This window comes from Notolepis coatsorum, assembly GCF_963971535.1.
Source record: "Notolepis coatsorum genome assembly, chromosome: 17".
NCBI lineage: Eukaryota > Metazoa > Chordata > Actinopteri > Aulopiformes > Paralepididae > Notolepis > Notolepis coatsorum.
Genome location: NC_140181.1, coordinates 94,229,605 through 94,252,545, shown reverse-complemented (window position 1 = coordinate 94,252,545; position 22,941 = coordinate 94,229,605). Strand labels below are relative to the sequence as shown.

Genomic DNA, 22,941 nt, shown 5'->3' with positions numbered 1-22,941 from the left:
GAGAATACACTGTCGCACAAGTAAAACAATCTGTTCACACTAGAGAATACACTGTCGTACAAGTAAAACAATCTGTTCACACTAGAGAATACACTGTCGCACAAGTAAAACAATCTGTTCACACTAGAGAATACACTGTCGTACAAGTAAAACAATCTGTTCACACTAGAAAATACACTGTCGCACAAGTAAAACATTCTGTTCACACTAGAGAATACACTGTCGTACAAGTAAAACATTCTGTTCACACTAGAGAATACACTGTCGTACAAGTAAAACATTCTGTTCACACTAGAGAATACACTGTCGCACAAGTAAAACATTCTGTTCACACTAGAGAATACACTGTCGCACAAGTAAAACAATCTGTTCACACTAGAGAATACACTGTCGCACAAGTAAAACAATCTGTTCACACTAGAGAATACACTGTCGCACAAGTAAAACAATCCACACCTCCTCGTTCCTTCTCACACCGTGATAACTGTAATTCTGAATGAACACGGTACAAAATGCATCAGCAGATTACACAGTAGGCTACATCATTTGAAACTAATTAAATACAATGGCGCTTAGCGTGCGCATGAAACAAAGTGCATTTCTCAAATGAAATAAAATACCTCGTTGGCCGCTTGTCATGAGAAGAGGTTCTTGAGTTCTTATGAGTCCTTGGAAAGTTCTTTGACTTCAGACGTCAACAATTGCCACTTAAATTAAATCTTGTGGAGCAGCGTGAGACACCTGCTCACCTGAAGTCCATCAGAGAGAGAGACACCTGCTCACCTGAAGTCCATCAGAGAGAGAGAGAGAGAGAGAGAGAGAGACACCTGCTCACCTGAAGTCCATTAGAGAGAGAGACACCTGCTCACCTGACGTCCATCAGAGAGAGAGAGACACCTGCTCACCTGAAGTCCATCAGAGAGAGAGAGACACCTGCTCACCTGAAGTCCATCAGAGAGAGAGAGAGACACCTGTTCACCTGAAGTCCATCAGAGAGAGAGAGACACCTGCTCACCTGACGTCCATTAGAGAGAGAGAGAGAGACACCTGTTCACCTGAAGTCCATCAGAGAGAGAGACACCTGCTCACCTGACGTCCATTAGAGAGAGAGAGAGACCTGCTCACCTGAAGTCCATTAGAGAGAGAGACACCTGCTCACCTGAAGTCCATTAGAGAGAGAGACACCTGCTCACCTGAAGTCCATTAGAGAGAGAGACACCTGCTCACCTGAAGTCCATTAGAGAGAGAGAGAGACACCTGCTCACCTGAAGTCCATCAGAGAGAGAGAGACACCTGCTCACCTGAAGTGCATTAGAGAGAGAGAGAGACACCTGCTCACCTGAGGTCCATTAGAGAGAGAGAGAGACACCTGCTCACCTGAAGTCCATCAGAGAGAGAGAGACACCTGCTCACCTGAAGTCCATCAGAGAGAGAGAGAGACACCTGCTCACCTGAAGTCCATTAGAGAGAGAGAGAGAGAGAGAGACACCTGTTCACCTGACGTCCATCAGAGAGAGAGAGACACCTGCCCACCTGAAGTCCATCAGAGAGAGAGAGACACCTGCTCACCTGAAGTCCATTAGAGAGAGAGAGAGAGACACCTGTTCACCTGAAGTCCATTAGAGAGAGAGAGAGACACCTGTTCACCTGAAGTCCATTAGAGAGAGAGAGAGACACCTGCTCACCTGACGTCCATTAGAGAGAGAGAGAGACACCTGCTCACCTGACGTCCATCAGAGAGAGAGAGAGACACCTGCTCACCTGAAGTCTATCAGAGAGAGAGAGACACCTGCTCACCTGAAGTCCATCAGAGAGAGAGAGAGAGAGAGACACCTGCTCACCTGACGTCCATCAGAGAGAGAGAGACACCTGCTCACCTGACGTCCATCAGAGAGAGAGAGACACCTGCTCACCTGAAGTCCATCAGAGAGAGAGAGACACCTGCTCACCTGACGTCCATCAGAGAGAGAGAGAGAGAGAGAGACACCTGCTCACCTGAAGTCCATCAGAGAGAGAGAGACACCTGCTCACCTGAAGTCCATCAGAGAGAGAGAGACACCTGCTCACCTGAAGTCCATTAGAGAGAGAGAGACACCTGCTCACCTGAAGTCCATTAGCGGGAGAGACCCAGTTCTGTCATTTCCACTCTTAAATGTAACACTCGAGATTTTGTGCCTTATTGCTTTTAACTGTTGAATAGAATAGACTTTTAATTGTCATTGCACAGTATACAACGAAATTTCAGGGGAGCTGCCACAGACCGTAGTACAATATATACATACATAAACACATAACACATATAACACTGTACATACTGTAACAGAATATTTTAAATAATAAAGTGCATGATGGGTGGTAATCAGTGATTATCAAGTCCAGGTAAGTGCATGGTGCACGTGAGGGGACAGTCAATGAGCGTTTAACAGTCTGACTGCTTGGGGGAAAAAGCTGTTCTTAAATCTTGAACTCTTGGCATGTATGGACCGGTATCTCCTCCCTGAGGGAAGGAGCTGAAAGAGGTGATGTTCTGGGTGAGACTGGTCCTTGATGATACATTTGGAGCGGTGGAGGCAGCGGGAGGTGAAGACGGAGGTGATGTTTGGTAGAGGAGTCCCGACGATCCTGCCTGCCGCCTTCACCACCCTCTGTAGAGCCTCCTGCTCTGCCTTTGACCAATGAATTTACTGTACATCAAACCACCTATTTATATTTTACCTTTACATCGAATTATTTATGCATCAAATTATTCATCTGTTTATTACTTTAAGTTTGTACATGAAATTAAGAAATCAATCACGAATAAATGTATTATCATTAATATAGAGTATTTATGCAACAGCATAACAGCACTTACAGTGATACATAGATAGTCATGCTTCAGCTTCCACCCTGAAACCCTTGGACTCTGTACCACTCTGCACTTGGATGTATTACTGGAGATAGGTATGATATACTTAAGGTTGGTTGGTCATCCCTGGCAGCTCGGCGAGACTATCATTGGCTCAAACAGCCACCGTATATAGCTGCCCTGTTGGACAGGAATGCTCCAGCCCATCAAACACGATCCAAGTAACTGGATCACATTAAAGCACCACGGACTAGTACATGACTCGGCAGCAGGACGGCATTCTCTTATGCAGCCCCAACTCCTGTAATGACATTCAGTCAAAGTTAAAGTTGGAAGTTCTTCCTTCCCTTACGGAATTTAAACGTCTGATTTAATTTCTCTATGAATGAATGAATGAATTATTTTTATTTCGAATGTTTACAAATAAATAAACATGTCAGTTATTAATGTGTTTGTATGAGTCTCTTACATGTTTTGTATGTTGCTACAAAAACGAAAAAGACGAATCTTGGATGTTGGATACTATGCTGTGAAAAGATACACTGTGAATAATGGAAAGATTTGTACAAAAATATCAAAAAAAAAAAAAAAAAACATAAACAAATAATTTTTCAAAGATTTTTACAAATAAACAAACGAAAACGATGGGTTTGAAGCCGAAGGCTTATAGAGCAACCTACCCCTAATTCAAAAACAAATTCAAAAAAGTTAAAGTTTTCAAAATATAACAAACAAACAAAAAAAATCAACAATCAAAAACCGATCCCGAAAAGAACAAAAAAAGTTTAAGTTTGCAAGATAAAACAAAGAAACAAACAAAAAATCAACAATCAACAAAAACTGTTACCGAAAAGAACATAAGCCAACATAGGAAAATCAAAGCTTAATCTGCAATACCCGAGTTTCATGTTGTAACTGTTTTTAACTGATTGCACTGCACATTGTTTTGTTGTTTTATCTTGTTGTACACTCGGCAGTTCTGTAAATGAGGTGGCCTCACCTCGGAGCTCACCAGAGTATAAATAAAGGTTTCAACATAATTTTGCTATCGGAGATATTACTAATGGAAACTAGAAGGGCACTTGCACACCCAATGCGCAAGCAGGCAAAGCCTGCAAGTGCTGCTGTCCCCCTACGCAACTTTCATCACTGTGCACACTCACCACTCACTCACTTAACCCTTTCACTACCACACTACCAAAGGGTTAACCCTTTCACTGCGACAATACAGAAGGTCACTGCCACACGACAAAGGGTTAACCCTTTCACTACCACACCACCAAAGGGTTAACCCTTTCGCTGCGACAATACAGAAGATTAACCCTTTCACTGCCACACGACGAAGGGTTAACCCTTTCACTACCACACCACATAAGGTTAACACTTTCACTACCACACTACAGACGGTTCACTACCACACTACAGACGGTTAACCTTCTGTAGTGTGGTAGTGAAAGCTTAACCTTCTGTAGTGTGGTAGTGAAAGCTTAACCTTCTGTAATGTGGTAGTGAAAGGGTTAACCGGGACTTCCGGTTTGCGACGTTCTGGTGAGCAGCCACATGAAAGAGCTCCCGGTCGATGAATATCAAAAAAGGAAGTAAAGCAACTCAAAACTAAATAAAAAGTGACAATTCAATGATATAAGAGAAAAGAAAGGATGAACACAAGAAAAAACGAGAGAAGAGCGACCCTAGAAGAATGGGCAGAGGGGCTAATAGCTAGCATACAGGCTAACACGCAGTGCGTCTGGAGCGAGATAGTAAGATGCAGGGAGGAATTAAAGAAGGGTCAGGACGGGCTTAGAGGAGCGGAGCTAAGTTAACAATATACTCGTTATCACCATACATAACGCTTATATTGAAACACGTTGACATTAGGGCCGTAACCGTCGGTCTGGGAGGGCGGAGACTATCACCTGCTTCCTCCGACACATGTGTAGCCAATCCCCACTTCTTTTCACCTGGCAGCGCGGACTCTCACTGGGGGAGTGTAACGTGTGGAAGGATCACACTACCTCTCCCAGGTCCTCCCCTTGCTGTGCAGGCGCCCCGACCGAACTGTAGGAGTCGCTGTTTTACAACGACCAGGACCCACCCTCGCCGGCTTCCCACCCGCTGACACTGCCAATTGTGTCGGTATGGACGGTCGACCAAGCCGGAGGCACCACAGCTGGATTCGATCCCACTGTCTCTGTGGTGGTAAACAGACGCTTAGTCCGCTGCGCTACCCGGCCGCCCGTTTGTATTTGTATTTTAAAGCAAGTAAAAAATACATCTCCTGGTTAGGATTCCTTCCCCAGTGATTAGCAGTGGGTGTGTAGAATAGTGTCGTGTGAAAGTGATGTGCATTCTCTGGCCAGACCAGCTGTCTTGTTTCGCCCCAATAGCGAAAATTGGAAATAATCTAATCTTGCTGAGGAAAAGAGGTTTTCGTGCATAGATCAATAGATGTATCGATTTATAACACAAGTTTCACATGAGCATGTCCTGGTTGATGACGAGATGAGTCATTGACCAATTAGAGCACTACCACCCCTGCAGGACTTGTACACCAGGAGGTACAGATCCTGCAGAATAGTGAAGGACTCTCACCACCCCAACAATAGCCTGTTCAAGCTGCTGCGGTTGTAAAAATTATCTATTCTATTTATTTTTAATACAGGTCCATGGCCTCCTGTCAACCTATGCAAAGTTTTATTTAAATTGGATTGGAACTGTAGGAACTATGGCTGGTGCAGACGGACACACGGACAGGAGCCACTACAATATCCCCTTCGCAACGCACAAAATAATAATTAATTGCATTTATATAACGCTTTTTCTAGACACTCAAATCGCTTTACAATGTAGGGTGGAAATTGCCTCCTTCACCACCACTGGTACTGGTAGCACCCAACCTTGGACTACGCAGGCTCAATGGCTGCCATACACTGGCACCAGGCACACATCACACTACACAATGGCTGAACAGCTCAGGAGACAGGGATTGATATCAGCCAATTAAGGGGAAGGGATGATTAGGTGGCCTTGATGTCAGAGACCTGATTGGGAAGGAACGTCGGGGAACCCCCTACTCTTTACTATAGGCGTCCTGGGTCCTTTAACGACAGAATTCAGTCATATATATATATATATATATATATATATATATTAAGTCAGATTACTCGCAAATAAATCCCTGAAATATTTGAGAATGGCAGTTGAGAAATGCTAGTTCCTGTTTGATACTGTATTGCACATGCCGTTACCATGCGGTACAATATGAAAAACTGTTTGTTTGGATTATCCAACATGTGAGTACCTAAGCAGATTGACTGTACTGTACTGTATATCAGTATTGAAAAAGAAAAAGTAATTTTGAAGATTGTGATGTCTTTTTTGTAACCATATCACCATGATTATGTTCTCTATCAAGGGCAACATTTTCTTTATCTTCAGATGCCCGTGGGAACCTGGCCCTGGTGTTGTCGGGAGGGACGTGTAGTTTCGTCAAGTGCCCCGACCCAAAATAAGTTTGAGGGCAATTAATGAACATTCAAGAGCATTTTTACACTGAGCCCTACTTTCTACTGGAAGTGTAATGACAAAGAGATGCCTGCAGCCTTATGAGCGGAGTGGGCTGAGCCTGCCCATCTGGGTGACATCAGTTAGTACACCTACTATGAAAATTGTATTATTTGGCTATATTTCATTCCTGCCGGGAATGGAGCGAGACGAGATGCCTCACTGCTCCTCTGCCTGCCGGTCCTTCATCTTCTTTGGAACCGCTGTCTTGACAGCTGTGCTCACTCACTGACTCACTCACGCACTCACTGACTCGCAGAACCACTGGAATTTCTCAGGTTTATGAACCATAACGGTGCACCCAATAATGTGCCACATCCAATTCTACTTCTAGACAGCTGTTGCTGGTCTCCTAAAGTATTTGTATTTCACTTGTAAAAAGAATTGTGTGGATTCTCTCCTTCCATCTGGCCATGTGGAATAGTGAGATAGTTAGGGTTGGGTACTGTTCACATTTGAACCGATACCGGTACCTGTGAATCGATACCGGTACCCAACAGTACCTTTTTTCTGCACTTTAGTCTCTAAAAATGTAATCTACCTACCTCAGTTATAAAAAAGAAAATGTCCAAACTTACAATTATTTATTATCATTATTATTTATTTAGAACAATTTGTTAATATATATATATATATAATATTGCAGTGAGCATTGTCTGCATCTAGCTTTGTAAAGTAACCACACTTGCGACCGTTATATTTCGTTTTGGCGTTCTGCTTCGCCATATTGGGACAGCTCGTTATACCTATTGTATACATTGAAAGTATTTCTCATGCACCTTACATCTACCCAGCCACGCCTACTCCCGGTCACGCATATAACCCAGCGGCGTGCTGTGCTCCTCCTCCCTCGTTCTTTCATTCGAAAGTGTTGCTACATGCGCTCTGTAGCTTGAGAGATACAGATAGTTATTAGTGTGAATTTAAGTTTGGAGATGGCAACGCCACCAGCACTTCCATCGCTTGGCTTCCACCGCTCATTGCGGCGGCTCCCTGGACCGGCATCCGGTTCCTCGCTGGCGTGTCGGGCCTAGCAACCTCGACGCCGCAAAATGCAACTGGAGGAAGAGAGACTGCAGTCCAGAGAGCGTTCTTCTCTCTTCCCTAGACGGACTAAGAGAAGAGGAAGGAAGTGCTTGGTGCTTGCCGCGTGTCACAGAGTTTCTTCAGACCCGACGAGAGAGTTCCTCCGGAGGATGACTGAAGAGTGACAGCGCGCGGCGGGCGGTGGTCGAGCCGCACCAGCGTTTTTAGGCTGTCACTGTCGCCCGCTGCACCGTTTAATCGGAGGCGTGAGCACCGGACAGCCTGTATTATGTTTCGCTTGGCGCGCTCGGGTTAAACCAAGAACCCCGGCTTCGCGGAACATGTATGTGGCAGTCAATGTGAAAATAATACTGCTTGCCTCTCCCAGTTTTGTTTGATTGAAAATTGTATTAACAATGCAGTGCGGCTAGGTGGCACAGCGGACATTGCGCTCGTCACCAACGCAAGAGACACCGGGTTCGACTCCGGCTGTCGGCGTTGCCTCCGGCTTGGGCCGGCCGTCATACTAACTCAATAGCGGGTGGAAGTTGATGGGTGGTAATCTGGACGTTGTGGACAGCGACTCCTACAGGTCGGTTGGGGACGCCTGCACAGCAGAGACAGGAAATGGCAGGGGTAGTGTGAGCCTCCCACACGTTACACCTCGCCAATGAGAGTCCGCGCTGGCAGGTGAAAAGATGTGACGGGCTGCCTCCTCGTGTATCGGAGGGGACACGTGATGCAAGGCTTCTATCCTCCCTACAACCGGCCAGTGGGGGGCATATGCGAGCAACGTTCAAGACAGGGGAGGGAAGAATTGGCACAGTGGAATTGGGATGGGAGGAAAATAGAAAATGAGGAGAAAAAGTGGATACAAAATAAAACAATGCAGTGCGGCTCGGTACACACAATTGTTGCAGGCCGGACCGGAGAAAGACTTTCGTCTTGTTACATCAGGGTCCCCCATGTTTTCAATTCATCATAAACGCTGTTTGGCTCAGCGCGGTCTGAGGCATTGCGCAGCACATCGAGGCACGCACGAGGTAGGGGTTGCGGACCGAGCTAAAAACGCCGGTGATTCCCCCCAAACCTCCGTTTGCATATGTTTTTGTTCAATAAAGACACCACTCTTGGAGAGAGAGGCATTTTTTGGTTGAAACAAACGTGCAGTGATGTCACTCAAATGTGTTTAATGTGTGCCCGAAACAAAATGACAAGTGGCCCACGTTACCCTTTCTGGTAAAGAAGTGTAAACGATCGGCGATTGTCTATCTTGTGAAGTGGAGCCGTGGTGGTTCTCGTGTGACACGTTTTTGAACAACGTAAGCTCAGAGCCCACAAATGATGGTTGGTCTTTCATGTAGGGTTTTCAAGTGATTAAAAAAAGCATATGCATCGCGTATGCTTTTCACTTATATATATATTTTTGTTCTCACTTTTTCTGTATTTTTGCTCCCATCCCAATTTAGTCGTTATGCCAATTCCCTTCCTGGTCGTTGCGCGCATTTTCCCACTGTCAGCCTAGGGAGGGTGTAGAACTACCACATGCCTCCTCCGATACATGTGGAGTCAGCCAGCCGCTTCTTTTCACCTGACAGCGAGGACTCTCACTGGGGGAATGTAACGCGTGCAGAGGTTCACGCTATTTCCCCCCTATCCCCTCCCTGCTGAATAGGCGCCCCGACCGACCAGTAGGAACCGCAGTTTACAACGACCAGGACACATACCCCGCCGGTTTCCCACCCGCTAACACTGCCAATTGTGTTAGTATGGACGACTGACCAAGCCGGAGGTACCGCTAACAGCTGGATTCGATCCCAGAGTCTCTGCGGTGGTAGGCGAGTGCATTCTCCACTGCACTACCCAGCCGCCCTTGCTTTTCACTTAACGGAACGTAGACCAATCTCAGTCACTCTTATTGTCTGGGACCAAATTCGGTCACGCCCCATTTTGCGTGACATCCAGGCTTTTTTTACCGTCAGCGTTTGGGAATTTCATGTCGACAGGTAGATGAAGTGAAATTATACTTATTTTAGAATATATATATCAAATTTCATGAGTATTCATCTATATTTAGTCATCTAAAGACTATTAGATATGAACCTATGTACCAGTAAAAAGTGGGAATCTCTAGAATGTGTTTTGGGCGACGGTGTTTACGGAAGACGATACACAACACTTTCTGTTGTCAGTAGATGGCAGCATTGGTTTAAAATTAAAAGGTGAAAATGTTATGACTACAACATGAATACAATTCCCAAGACCTTTAGCACAGGTCACAGGTCACTGGTCAGCACCAGATTAGGAAAACGCGATCTGAACAGCGTTAAACTATTAATGGGACCTGAGTACAGTGATCGAGAATGGTCACCCAATTATCTTAACAAAAGTGCATTATTAGCATTATGTTTGTTGTCTAAAACGGGAACATAATGGTACAATTTAAGATTTGAATGTTATCCGCATATAAAGGACAAATAAAACATCGTTAATTTGTAAGAAACCTCAATGAAAACGGCGCAGGGTAAGTTATATTTGCTATTGTTATGAAAATGTGATAGAATCCTATAAAAATGTGGACAACACAGAGCTAACACTGCTCATGTCAATTATGTCAAGGCAAAGACCTGATAAGGGTGTGTGTAATGAGCGAGAGCCTTTGCCACGTGTGCTTGTGGAAATCCCTGTACGTGTCGACATGTTGGTATGTATGTGGGGTCCCGCCCTGTCAGGGTAATCTGACGAGAGGCGGCAGGAGGTTTGACGGGGACCAGGCCTAAACTGCCTGTGATTGCCTGCCCCCCCCCCCCCCCCCCCCCCCCCACATGTCCCTGGGACCCCCACATTATGAGACGTGTCCCGGGACACCCAGGGCTCATGTGCATGATTTTAAACAACGTAGCCTCAGAGCCCACGGATGGTGGTTGGTTTTCGTGTTGGGTTTTTTAAGTATGCTTTTAGCACTTCAACACAGGGCTAAAACACCAGTTTTCACCTCGTATGTTTTTGCTTTCATGAGGTTGTAGTGGGGCGGTTAAGCAAACTAATTGTGCATTTTATGAAAGAAGCATGAAACTTTCAGCATATCATCTACATACCCCAAGGTTTTATTTCAGACATGGAAACACTTTCAGACTGACCTCTGGTGACCTTGAGGGGTCATTGACCTCAGCATTGCATTTTTCCACTTTTCGTCCCATTGTTCTCCTTTATAATAATATATATGTTTGTTAAAATGGCAGTTTTCTAATAAACACATTCACTTGTGTCCATGTGTCAGTTTGTTGCATGATTTTACTGCAGAGAAGAGACTTTGATGTATGGACAGGTGAGAATTTGTATCGTGTTCTTATTGATCAAATACTATTTCTAGCTGTTGATGATGAATGAAATGTTGTTGATGATGAATGAAATGAAATACAGTTAGCTAGCTAGCCATTGTGTAATGTTAGCCAATCCACCTCCAACCTCTTCACCATTAATTCCTCCAAAGAGGGTGTTAATGACATTTTTCTCACTAAATATGTACAAAAATAAATAAATGCGTAGAATAATACCAACATATACTTACATCTACAATATGGTATGTTCATGTTCACTACAGGATTTTTGTATGTGTCAGCTAGCTACTGGCAAGGCAGCCTACGACACTCTTCAGCAATTTGATGCAACACTGTGCCTGCATCATGTCAAAACTCCATATCCTGATTGATCCAGCCCAGCCTTCTACATCTAAGAAGCTGCATTGCCCCACTAACTGGGAACTCTGTGCTCTCTGTCAAGTGGAAACAAGGGAAGCTTTGCAATGCCCTGCCCACTCAAGCAAGCCACCACTAGGCAGTGGTTATGTGTCATTGGCCAGGCATCTTCTTGAATTTGGACAGATACCCGCTGAGCTGGACCTAAACAGGCCCACCAAGTTACTGCTGCTAGCCTGTACAAGCCACTGCACCTGGCCTACAATCAGCACTGCATACCTGAAGCGTCCCCTCCAACATTTGAAGAATGGTAGCTACAGCGAGTCAAGGAAAGTGTGCATTTCAACTACTGGTTGAAAACCTTATCACTTGAGGTCCTCGTGCTCATATACGTCAGATCACTGCGGGAGGGCAACTTTCAGCTCTGTGGAAACCCTCACACAGCTCCGTGTTGGAAAGTTTGTTGTGCATAAAACAAGTCACAAATTCTCTGCTATTGCAATTGACCACTGCCACAAGCAGAACAACGCACTCATCAAAGTATCTGGTGGAGCAGTTGGCCTGACAGAGAATCCTGGGGCACTGCATCGCTGGATGGTGGCAGGTCCAGAAATTGCCAGAATGACTACAGATTTCGAGAATGAAAGCACCCCAGAAAGTGAAAATCGTCACCACGAGCAGCAGCCAGCAGTGCAAGAAACCTTCATAAAACATGTTAGGTCCCTCACAGCAGTGATCGAAGAGATGGGGAACCCATTTCTTGAAGAGTCAGGATCTCCTGGTGCTTGACTCTAAAGACATCATGAGTTCATCAGTTGCACACACAGTAAGGAAAGTGGAGTCCCTTGGTGCACAACAGTACAAGACCTTTGTGGAAGAACGCCTGGAGCAGCAAACAAAGCCAGTCACAGATACCCTGCCCAAGAACAAATTGCTTTTGTTCAGCTGCCCATCAGTGAAAACAGTCAAAGCAGAAGATACAACTTGAAGGGAATCAGGAGACTGGTGATGCCTACCACTGCACTGCCAAAGTACTGGAAAGACTTCCTGCGTGTTGATGAGAACAAAACAGAATTGTTTGGATTCCTCTCTCAGCAAGTCATTTGCATCACAGTAGATGAGAGAAAAGAAGTTTACGCAACTCATGGCAAAATGGTGCTCTGCTCTCCTCCCCAGTGTGACGTGACAAATCTCACCCCATGTTCTCACGAGGAAGCAGACACCCGCTTGCTTCTGCATGTGTCAGATGCTGTTCAGAAGGGTTGCAAGAAGGTGACTATTTGTACTGTTGACACCGATGTTGTAGTCCTGGCCGTGGCCATGTTTAGGAAGATCAAGCCAGAGGAAATGTGGATTGCTCTTGGTAGTGGAACCAACCTCAGATATATTGGCGTTCATGAAATAGCCAACAAGCTCGGTCCAAGTACCTGTGCTGTCACAGGATGCGACAGTCTCAGCATTTGCTGGAAGAGGGAAGAAAACAGCATGGCAGACTTGGAAGGCTTTCCCTGAAGTGACTGAGGCTTTCAATGGGCTCCTGCAGATTGTGAGCTGTGAGTGAGTTGTCCAAGTCACGGTTGGAGCGCTTTGTCGTACTGATGTATGACAGGACAAGCGAAACCACAGAGGTAAATGAAGCTAGAAAACGGCTCTTCACTCAGAAATCCAGAGTTCTGGAGAACATGCCCCCAACGAAGGCTGCGCTAGAGCAACACAAGCGTGCCAGCTATCGGGCCAATGTTTGGAGCAACGCCTTGGAACCTGATCCTCAGCTGCCAAGCCCTGCTGATTGGGGCTGGATGAAAGAAGAAATGGGATGGCAGCCACTGTGGACCACCCTTCCAGAAGCATCACAGAGCTGCTATGAACTGATCCATTGTGGTTGCAAGAAAGGGTGTACAACACGCAAGTGCAAAAAGACTGCCCTCAAGTGTACTGCCCTTTGCTCATGCTCAGGAGACTGTTAGGCCTCACTAATAATGTCATTGTAGGGCAGGTACTACTTACTACAACTAGGGTAGGTTAAGAGATGTCAACTGTTCAATCAAATTTAACATGCATATTGTTGAAAGTCTTTTTTTGAGTCTTTGTTTGTGTGAGGTGTGTTTGTATGACATGAAACCCAATTGCCATATCCTATACAGCTGATTTAATCTATTAAAGCACTTTTATGATGACCAGGGGGTTCCACAACTATTCTTTTTGATATAATACCTTTGTGCCTGGAAAAAAGTTAAAAATAACATGTTTTTGAGAGCCCAAAATGTGTACAGCCTCTGACAAGTTCCAGAGGTCAATTCAGAAGTGTTTCCATGTCTGAAAACAAACTTCATGGTATATAGAAACACTGTAGAAAGTTTCATGCTTCTTTCATAAAATGCACAATACCTTCCATATGAGCTTATCTGCCCCACTAGGGTGGAGATATAAACCCTTATCTTTTGGGTGTACTACCGTATATCAATTTTGTGAGATCCTGACAGGGGTGCGTGTGATAAACGCAAGCCGTGGCAGCTGCGTTCATCACTGAGGGGGATCCCCTTACGCGTCAGCATAATGACGTATGTGCGTGAGGTCCCCCTTCCCTGTCAGAATGGACTGACGTCCCCAGCGTCAGAGCAGATATTTGCATATCCTGCTCGACGCAGAGGGAGGGTCCCCCATACCCGCTGACTCAAAATGAGTGAGGTTATGTGTGTCCCGTGTAAATATCATCACAGGGTTCCAGTCCTGAATTAATCCGAGAAGTGGTTGTACGGGGTGAATTTGTCAGGCTGCTCGGCTAAAGATCCCAGCTCACGCTGTCAAATGTATCTGGTCTGCTGCCAACAACGAGTATACTCATTATAGCCCGCCAATCGTTGGACGCCAACAAGTATACTCGTTATTATGATCGTTATTTCTTTATTCGCTGTTTCCATTCATAATTCATCCTGGAAGGCTGTGGTACTGTGTGGCAATGTGTCTGAGATCGCAACGATCCGATACCGCCGCCTGGTGGTATGTGGCCGATGTCGCACTTCCTTTCTGACTGTATGTGGCTGTGCGTCATTGAAAGTCATCCGGGCGGAGTTTTCTTGTAACATGGATCAAGATATTCACCGATCGCATTGAATTGCTTTCGGGATGCCAGATTCATTATGCTGTTGGGGGTTATGGCGTGGGCCAAATGGACATACGATCTAGCAGATGGCAATCAAATAATTGGAATATTCTTTTTGGAGTCTCATCGGCCACAGGTAAGAGCAATTTAACATACATTTCAGCTTGGTTGTCGATTGTTTTCATAGCCATCGCCCTGATCAGCGTATGCTGTTGTACTAACGAATGCCATTATTGACAATCAATTAATCAGAAACGACCCCCCCCCCCCTTTCATGCATGCATGCATGATGGACCATAATATACCGATCATATGCATTTGAATTTTTTATTGTAGCGAAATGCCAATGGATTAAGTATAATATGCGTCGCAGGCTATTACTAGTCTCCCAGGAATTACCCCCCCCTCCCCCTTCCTGGTCGTTGCGCGCATTTGCCCTCCACTTGCCGGTCTAGGGAGGGTTGAAGCCTATCACATGTCTCCTCCGATACATGTGGAGGCAGTCAGCCGCTTCTTTTCACCTGACAGCGAGGACTCTCATTGGGTGAGTGTAACGCGTGGGACGATCACACTACCTCACCCAGATCCCTTCCTCTCTGAGCAGGCGCCCTGACCGACCTGTAGGAGTCGCTGTTTACAATGACCAGGACCCACCCCACCGGCTTCCCACCCGCTGACACTGCCAATTGTGTCAGTATGGACGACCGACCAAGCCGGAGGTACCGCGGCAGCTGGATTCGATCCCACTGTCTCTGCAGTGGTAGGCAGATGCTTAATCCGCTGCGCTACCTGGCCGCCCCATGAGAAATACTTTCAATGTATACAATAGGTATAACGAGCTGTCCCAATATGGCGAAGCAGAACGCTTGCCAGAACTCATAACTAGGGTTATAGGATAACCTTAGTTTTCGGCTTGCCATTGCCCCGACTGCTTTGTTGTTGAATCTAGTCAAATCCTAGGTAAGCGTGTATTGTGCGCGTGAACGCTGACGTGAGGCACACTTCATAGGTTTCGTTTCGCGGTAAACTAAAGGTAAACTAAACGTTGACATCAAACTTTTTTTTATTTAAATAATTTTTTTTTGCATTGCCGAAATGTGGCACCGGTGGATCTCACGTGAATCGGTACTCTGTAGTACCAACGTGATTCGGTCGATACCCTTAAAAGTACCGGATTCGGTAGCCTTCCCTAGAGATAGTAGCCGTACTGTGCGCTCTGGCCATACGTTCTGAGACCAGACATTCCATTTGGCCAAATAGTGAAAATTCTAAATACATCACCTTTTAATAAATTTAAGATATTATTATTAGGGGTGGGAATCACCAGAGGCCTCACGATACGATAGTATTGCGATACTAAATATATTGCGATATGCTGAGTATTGCGATATTAATATTGCGATATATTGCAATTTATTACCTTTTTTCAACTGCAAAGTAAAACTTTGTCAACATGTTTTTAAGCATTACATCATGCGCTGGAGTGTGTTATATGAATTAGATCATGCCTAGGGGTGGTTGTTAGGCCCGACGCGCAGCGGAGGGTCGTTAGACCCCCCTAGGCATGATCTAATTCGTATAACACACGACTTCAAGTGATGTAATGTCTTTTATACAATGGCCGAATTCACCCAACCTTATTGCTATAGAATAAACACACAGTAATTGAAGCATAATGGAGATTTATTCACAAAACCATCCGCAGAAAAAGTAGGTCCAAAAAATAAATAAAAAATTGCCTCCGTGTCTAGAAGCAGAGGGAGGTTGCTTCAAAGCATGCCATCTAACAACAAACTTCATATAAATCCTGCGATGTATTATTGTTTTGACAATGGGTCATGATGACAAACCAATTACATAATCCAACATTGTGTAAACAACTAACATATTCCAGTTAACAATTTTTTTTTAATTATTCATTACGAATACTTCCATTGTGTCCGGGACATCCAGTGAAATCGCTTTGCAGTGTCCTTTTGCAGAGGGAGGTTTAGGGATGGGTACCGAATTCGGTACTTTTGAGGTACCGAACCGAAACACGTCGGTACTACCGAGTATCGAATCAAGTGAGAAACCAAAAAAAAAATTAAAAAAAAATTAAAAAAAAATCCAAACTTCAAATAACTACAATTTCGACAGTTTTCGGCTTGTCATTGCTCCGACTGCTTTGTTGTTGAATCAAGTCAAATCCTAGGTAAGCATATATTGTGCGTGTGAACGTTGACATGAAAAAAAAAGTATATAAAAAAAAAAAAAGTAAAAAATAAAAAAATTAATGCAAAATATTTTTTTTTATTTTTTTTATATTTTTTTTAAAGTACCGAAAAAAGGTACCGTTGGGTACCGGTATCGATTCACAGGTACCGGTACCGGTATCGGTTCAAATGTGAAAGGTACCCATCCCTAGGGAGGTTGCTACAAAGCATGCCATCTAACTACAAACTTCATATAAAATGACTGCTATATAGAGCCACACTCGTTATGCACAAGTTTACAGATAGACATTACTGCTACATCTATACATTTATGACATACCAGATTTACAAATACAGTACTGTTTTTGTAGGGTGATTATGGTTTATTTACATTGAGGTTCTGGGGTCACGTGGAGTGTGTTATACGAAATACCCCCCCCCCCCCCCCCCCTCCACCCCACCTACCAATCTCCTACCTACCAACCTCCAATGTACAGTTTCTTTGTCAAATGTATATACTCTCTTTTTTAGACTCTTCTTGTATCACAAACAGTACTGTATTTGTAAATCTGGTATGTCATAAATGTATAGATGTAGCAGTACTGTCTATCTGTATGTCGTGTATGTCATATTATGTTATGATGCATTGAAAATGGGGGACCCTGATGTAAACAAGACAAAAGTCTTTCTGTGGTCTGCAACCCCTTAACAATTGTGTGTATTGAGCTGTACTGTACCCATTCTGCAATCTGTTAATAAAATTTTCAATCAATCAATCAAATAACAACCGGTAACTTCACTGTGCTTCTTAATAAAATGTTCAATCAACCAATCAATCAAATACCAACCGGTAACTTCACTGTGCTTCTTAAACAATGATTGGTGTAAATCGTGTCGGTGCCAGCGGCTTTACATATTCGGGGTAACATCATACATGTAGGCCTACATAGATCGAAATGTACAATGATAAGTTCGTTTTCGTCAATGTCAGTATGTCTTTTTTCCTTCTCCGGCTTCTCCTGTTGTACAAGTTTACAGACTTATACTATTCAATGAGACTGCCGGCCAGCTTTTGCGCGACGGACACCGACACAGAGAGCACTCAGCCTCAGAACCCCCCCCCCCCCCCGCGATTTGTATTTTGTTTTACAATGGGTTATGACAAACCAATTACATAATCCAACATTGTGTAAACAACTAACATATTCCAGGTGAGTATCTTTTTTGAATCAGTCGTTATGATGAAATTAATACATCCATTCATAAAGATTATTGTCCGCCATCTTGGTTTCATTCGGAAAAGACGAACGGCGGATTCATTCGGAAAAAAAGTTATTCGGTTGTGGGCGGGTTCTGGGGTCACGTGGAGTGTGTTCTACTAAACAACAACCGGTAACTTCACTGTTTCAGCCAATTAGAATCAAGAAATTTGCATGCCATTGTATAATATCTAATCAAATAAAGTTCAGTCTGTTCATCTCACTTCAATAATTTTTATTGCAGAACATGGTATTTCCTCAAGCAGACAGATGTAAACACTGTAATCTGTGTTGCATGTACCTGACAAACTGAACTGTTTGTATTACAGTCATATTCCAACTTAACTGAATGCACATGTGTGCGTGGACTACTGTACTATTACAGGTATTGAAATGAACAATGCAACTTCCTTATACAAAAACAAAAAAATATATATATATTTTTTTTATAATTAAATATCAATACTTGGCGTCCCTGTATCGATACAGTATCGCCACGCAAAGTATCGCGATACTACTACGTATCGATATTTCCCCCCACCACTAATTATTATTATTAAATACAACACTGCTTCACTTACTCAATCTTGTTGTACCTAAAGAGAGTTGGTGGAAAAAAGTATCAATTTTGTGTGTAGATCACTAGATTTATCAACTGATAATGTGTATTTCACATGGGCATTTCCTAATTCATACAGAGGGGCCAAATGGGCAATTAAATACGTAACCTTACGCAAGACTGTTCCGACAGCATGATATTGATATAACCAATGCATATGTATTTCAGCTACAATACGAGGCCTGTTGTAAAGTGTTGCCAGAGAGTTGATTACCGGAGTCTAGGTGAGGCTTTGTGTAGTAGCGCCCTCAATAGACTTTCAAATAAAATACTTGTCGTTGACCGGATATTTGAGTATGCCGGTCCTTGGCCTGGAGTTAAGGCTGGTGAGGACAGACATGAGGATATACAGACCCTCACATGCACCTTTTGTTTACACTGTTTGTTTTTCTCATCATTTTATATTCAGTTCATTATATTGTTTACACTGTTTATTTTTTCTCATTTTTATATTCAGATCTAATTTCATTGCCTTTTATTTATGTCTCTCTACTATTACCCAGCCCATACCCCAGGGCCGGGCCTAGCACATTTGGCGCCCTAGGCAAGCTTCACAACTTTTTTTTTATGTCAAAATATTGGTTGTAGATTTAGAGGGGGCGCAAAAACTGTGTTCCAAAAAAACACAGTTCTAGGCAACCGCCTATGTCGCCTGTAGGTAGCTCCGCCCCTGCCCATACCTGTACCTCCCCTCCCCATGCTGCTATGATGCCGGATTTCCCCCTAAAGGGATCAATAAAGGAACATCTTATTTGATCTCACACACAGAGAGAGACAGAGAGATACATGACTGATTGTAATACCCCCTCGCCAGCACTTCCTGTGCATGCGGGGGGGGGGGGGGGGGGGGGGCTAATAATGGGGGATGAGTGAGGATCGGGGCTGATTTCTCTTTGAACTCTGTCCTGCTCCCAGGTTGGCTGAACTACCCCCTGGAGATGCTGGGCTTCTGGCGTAGCCTTGAGGATCTTATCCAAGGAGTGACCGGAGAGAAGCCCAGGGCTGACGACCTGAGATGGGCTCAGAAAACCAAGTAACACTGCAGACCAACTGCACCCTACCTCAGAAGACCCCGTCTTCTCATCCCTCTTTTGCCTAAAACTTAAACTGTAATCCATAGGGAGAAAGCGTAACAGTTTATGATGCCATAGCTTTAAGTCTTGCACATTGTCTAATTTTGAAGAAGAGTGCTTTGTCGGTGGGATCTTTTTCACAGCCCACGGTTGAGATGATAATTTTTTTTTCTGCATTACTCAACAAGCTCCTTATACTGATCTTGTATGTTTACCTGTAACACAAGTCGCCTCTTATTGAGGTGATACACCAAGGCCATCGACCTCAACAGAAATGGTAGAGACACGTCATTTGTAATAACTTCATAAAGGAAAAGGAGAGAGATCTCGCTCTTTTCAGAAGACTCAAACAACCCCAGAACAAATACTTGAAAGAGGAAAAACTCACTCGTCTTCAGCAGCACTTGTTACATTCGCCACACATGCAGCTTTGAAACGAAGACGATAAAACGCCACAGCTTTCTCGTATGTCATTATTATTATTATTATTATTATTATTATTATTATTATTATTATTATTATTATTATTATTATTATTATTATTATTATTATTATTATATTTTCTTTGGCTTTAAAGGTTTCGTCTTCACCCTCAACTCGGGCCTGCTTCATTGACCATATTCACACGACGGCCATTTTGCTTTTATGTCCCCACCCGGGGAACAGGGTGGAAAGGAACCCAACGTAAGACATAAGAGCAAAATGGCCGCCGTGTGAATATGGTCAATGGACGTAAATAACGTTGGATTAAATGACTAAATGTAAATTTTAGGCTAATTACAAGGGCACTTAACTATTGGGTCCTATGTCCATATTTAAAGAAAATGACTGTTTACCGTTTTTACCTGCCGATATATATGTCTTGTTAATGTTGTTTCCTTGCAGTCGCGCTAATTGAGGTTTTAAAGTAAAATGTTGATGACGAGATATTTGGATGACTGATTTCTATATATTTTGACCTGCAAACCTAATTGTTTCCCTATCAGTTAACATCTAAATGTATCGTTTTCTTCACGGATTTACCATAATGCACAAGTACTGGTGTGTGTGTGTGTGTGGATATAAAGCCAATGTGTGTGGATACAAAACCAATACTGGGGCAAATATCAGCTGATGAGATACTACTAAAGAGCATTTTCAGAAGAACACAAGATCCCACTGCCTGCCAGCCACCTCAAGACAACACTGGAGCACACTGTCAGTTAGCAAATATTTTGATGCCGACTTTTAATCTTCATGTATGAAGTGTCACCATTGCCTTTGACCTCGACTCTCTAATGAAGACGCAGTCTGCCGTCCAGACATAAACTGTTCATCTGCGCCAGGAATCTGCGTTCTCCCCCCCCCCCCCCTATCTCGCAGTGTTTTCAGAGGATCATAATTATGTTCTCTGTCAAGGGCACAAATGTATTTATCTTAGGATACCCGGGAACCTGGCCCTGGTGTTGTCGGGAGGGACAACATGCGTGTAGTTTTCTCAAGCAGCCTTAATCATCACACATGCAGTACTTGTGTCGGCTTCCTGTGAACCCTTTCACTACCACACTACAGAAGGTTAACCCTTTCACTACCACACTACAGACGGTTAATCGTCTGTAGTGTGGTAGTGAAAGGGTTAACCTTATGTAGTGTGGTTGTGAAAGGGTGATCCCTCTGTCGTGTGGCAGTGAAAGGGTTAACCTGCTGTATTGTCGCAGTGAACGGGTTAACCATATGGGAGTTTGGTAGTGAAAGGGTTAATGACTTGTGTTAATTCGTGGCACTCCTTCTGTAATACCCCCTTTGATAGTCCTCCTTAACTAGGTTTTCTCTGTCTCGTAATCATTATGTTATGTGCCACTTTTATTTAAAGTTGCATTGTGTAGTTTTGTAGGAAGAAAAGATTACCTCTACAATGATTAGTTACAAATGCGTGAAATTTGCTTCCAATCTTGACTCAAATCCAAACTGTGATTTAAACTAAGGTCACGTTCAGACTGCAGGCAAAAGTGTCCCAAATATTTTTTTGCTCATATGTGAATCAGATCTGTGCCCCCCCCCCCCCCCCCCCCCCCCCCCCCCCCCACAACAGTCTGAACAACAGCACAAATCCTATGGAATCTGATCTTTTCAATTCTGATTTGGCCCACACCCACACATAATGTGGTCCTAAATCGGATACATACAGGTCTGATTTGTTTTAATTAGCTGGCCTCCACTGCATTCAACTTATAAATAAAACCATAAACGGTGACTTCAGTGTCCTCCCATATTTTTACGCCAATCATCATTGTCTTAATTTGTGCATACGGGTCTGTTCGGGAGCATGACCAGTTCACACTGGAATCTGATCGTGGCCACATTTAAAAGATAATGTGAACAGCCAAACAAAAGAAATCTGATCTCAAAACTACACGATGCAGCTTTAACATCCTTTTTTTTTTTTTTAAGGAACAGTCATAGCGTGACATCACAACATTCCCCTTCAGTGATATTGCCAATACAGTATGTACCGTCTTTGTTATCATGCCCAGTACTAGGTCTGGTAATATTATGAGAGCTGCAGTGATTGCTACCGACCCAAGAATAACTTGAGTGCTACAAATGAGATGAGATATAGAAGTACACAATGAATCGATGTGAAAAGTCTGTTTAAGCTTCAGTAACTAGTTTTGATTTTGATTTGACTTGTACTGTAAATGTATTGTACAGCATATAACTATGCAGTGTGATTGATGAGCCATGAACCATTATGTCTTAACTCACCGCCTAACTCATCTGACTGGTTAAAATAGCTTCCTTTACCCAATATTTTACCTGTGCTTGCAATAAGGCAAATAATGACGCTTAAAAAAGAAATAGGCTCTTTAAAATTTGCATGACTTAACTATTTTTAACTCATTAATCTGAAAAATGTCACTTGGGACTACTGATCTAGAATTAGTGCTCTGGTCACATGACCATGTACACCTGACTATGATTTATGAGCTAATCTGGTCTCAGATGCTTGATAGATACAGTGGCTTGCCTTTTTCCCACTTAAGGAAATGCTGGCGACCCAGTGTATTGCTTGCACAAGCTAGCTTGCTATAGGCTGTCAGGCATAGAAGTGTGATGATAAGGGGCCAGGGAGGTGTCTTTCTGCAGGAGAAGACTCCGTTTGTGGTTAACATACTATTTTCATATCAGGACCCCCAACTTTTTACCAAACAGTCTCCTGTGTGAACAACAAAAATTACATTTTCATTCCAAGGAAGTTCTGGGAACTGTTTTCAGATGCTAATGACATAAGAAAACCTTGCTGTTTGACCAGGGTTAAGACTAAATGGTAGATGGGCCTTACTCTATGATAAACATTTCTTCACTATGGGTCAACAGAAAATGTATTGTACATTGCATAGTGCTTGTTAGGATATGTAGACTAGTGTGAAAGGCAGTTTTTGTGTACTAGGTAGTTCCAATATATGCTGGCTAAGGGATATCTCATGTCGCTACCTAAGATTCTGTGAGGCCCACAAAGAGGTTTTAATTTCAGTGGTGCCCCAGTTCTCGCCTGTAAGTAAAATGAAAACAAAAT

At 43.6% G+C, this 22,941-nt stretch overlaps 1 protein-coding gene across 1 annotated transcript in view; it reads left to right on the top strand.

Annotated features, from left to right (window-relative positions):
- peds1 (plasmanylethanolamine desaturase 1) overlaps positions 1-22,941 on the top strand; it is a 70,068-nt gene that overhangs the window by 21,695 nt on the left and 25,432 nt on the right. The gene's annotated exons all lie outside the window — the stretch shown is intronic.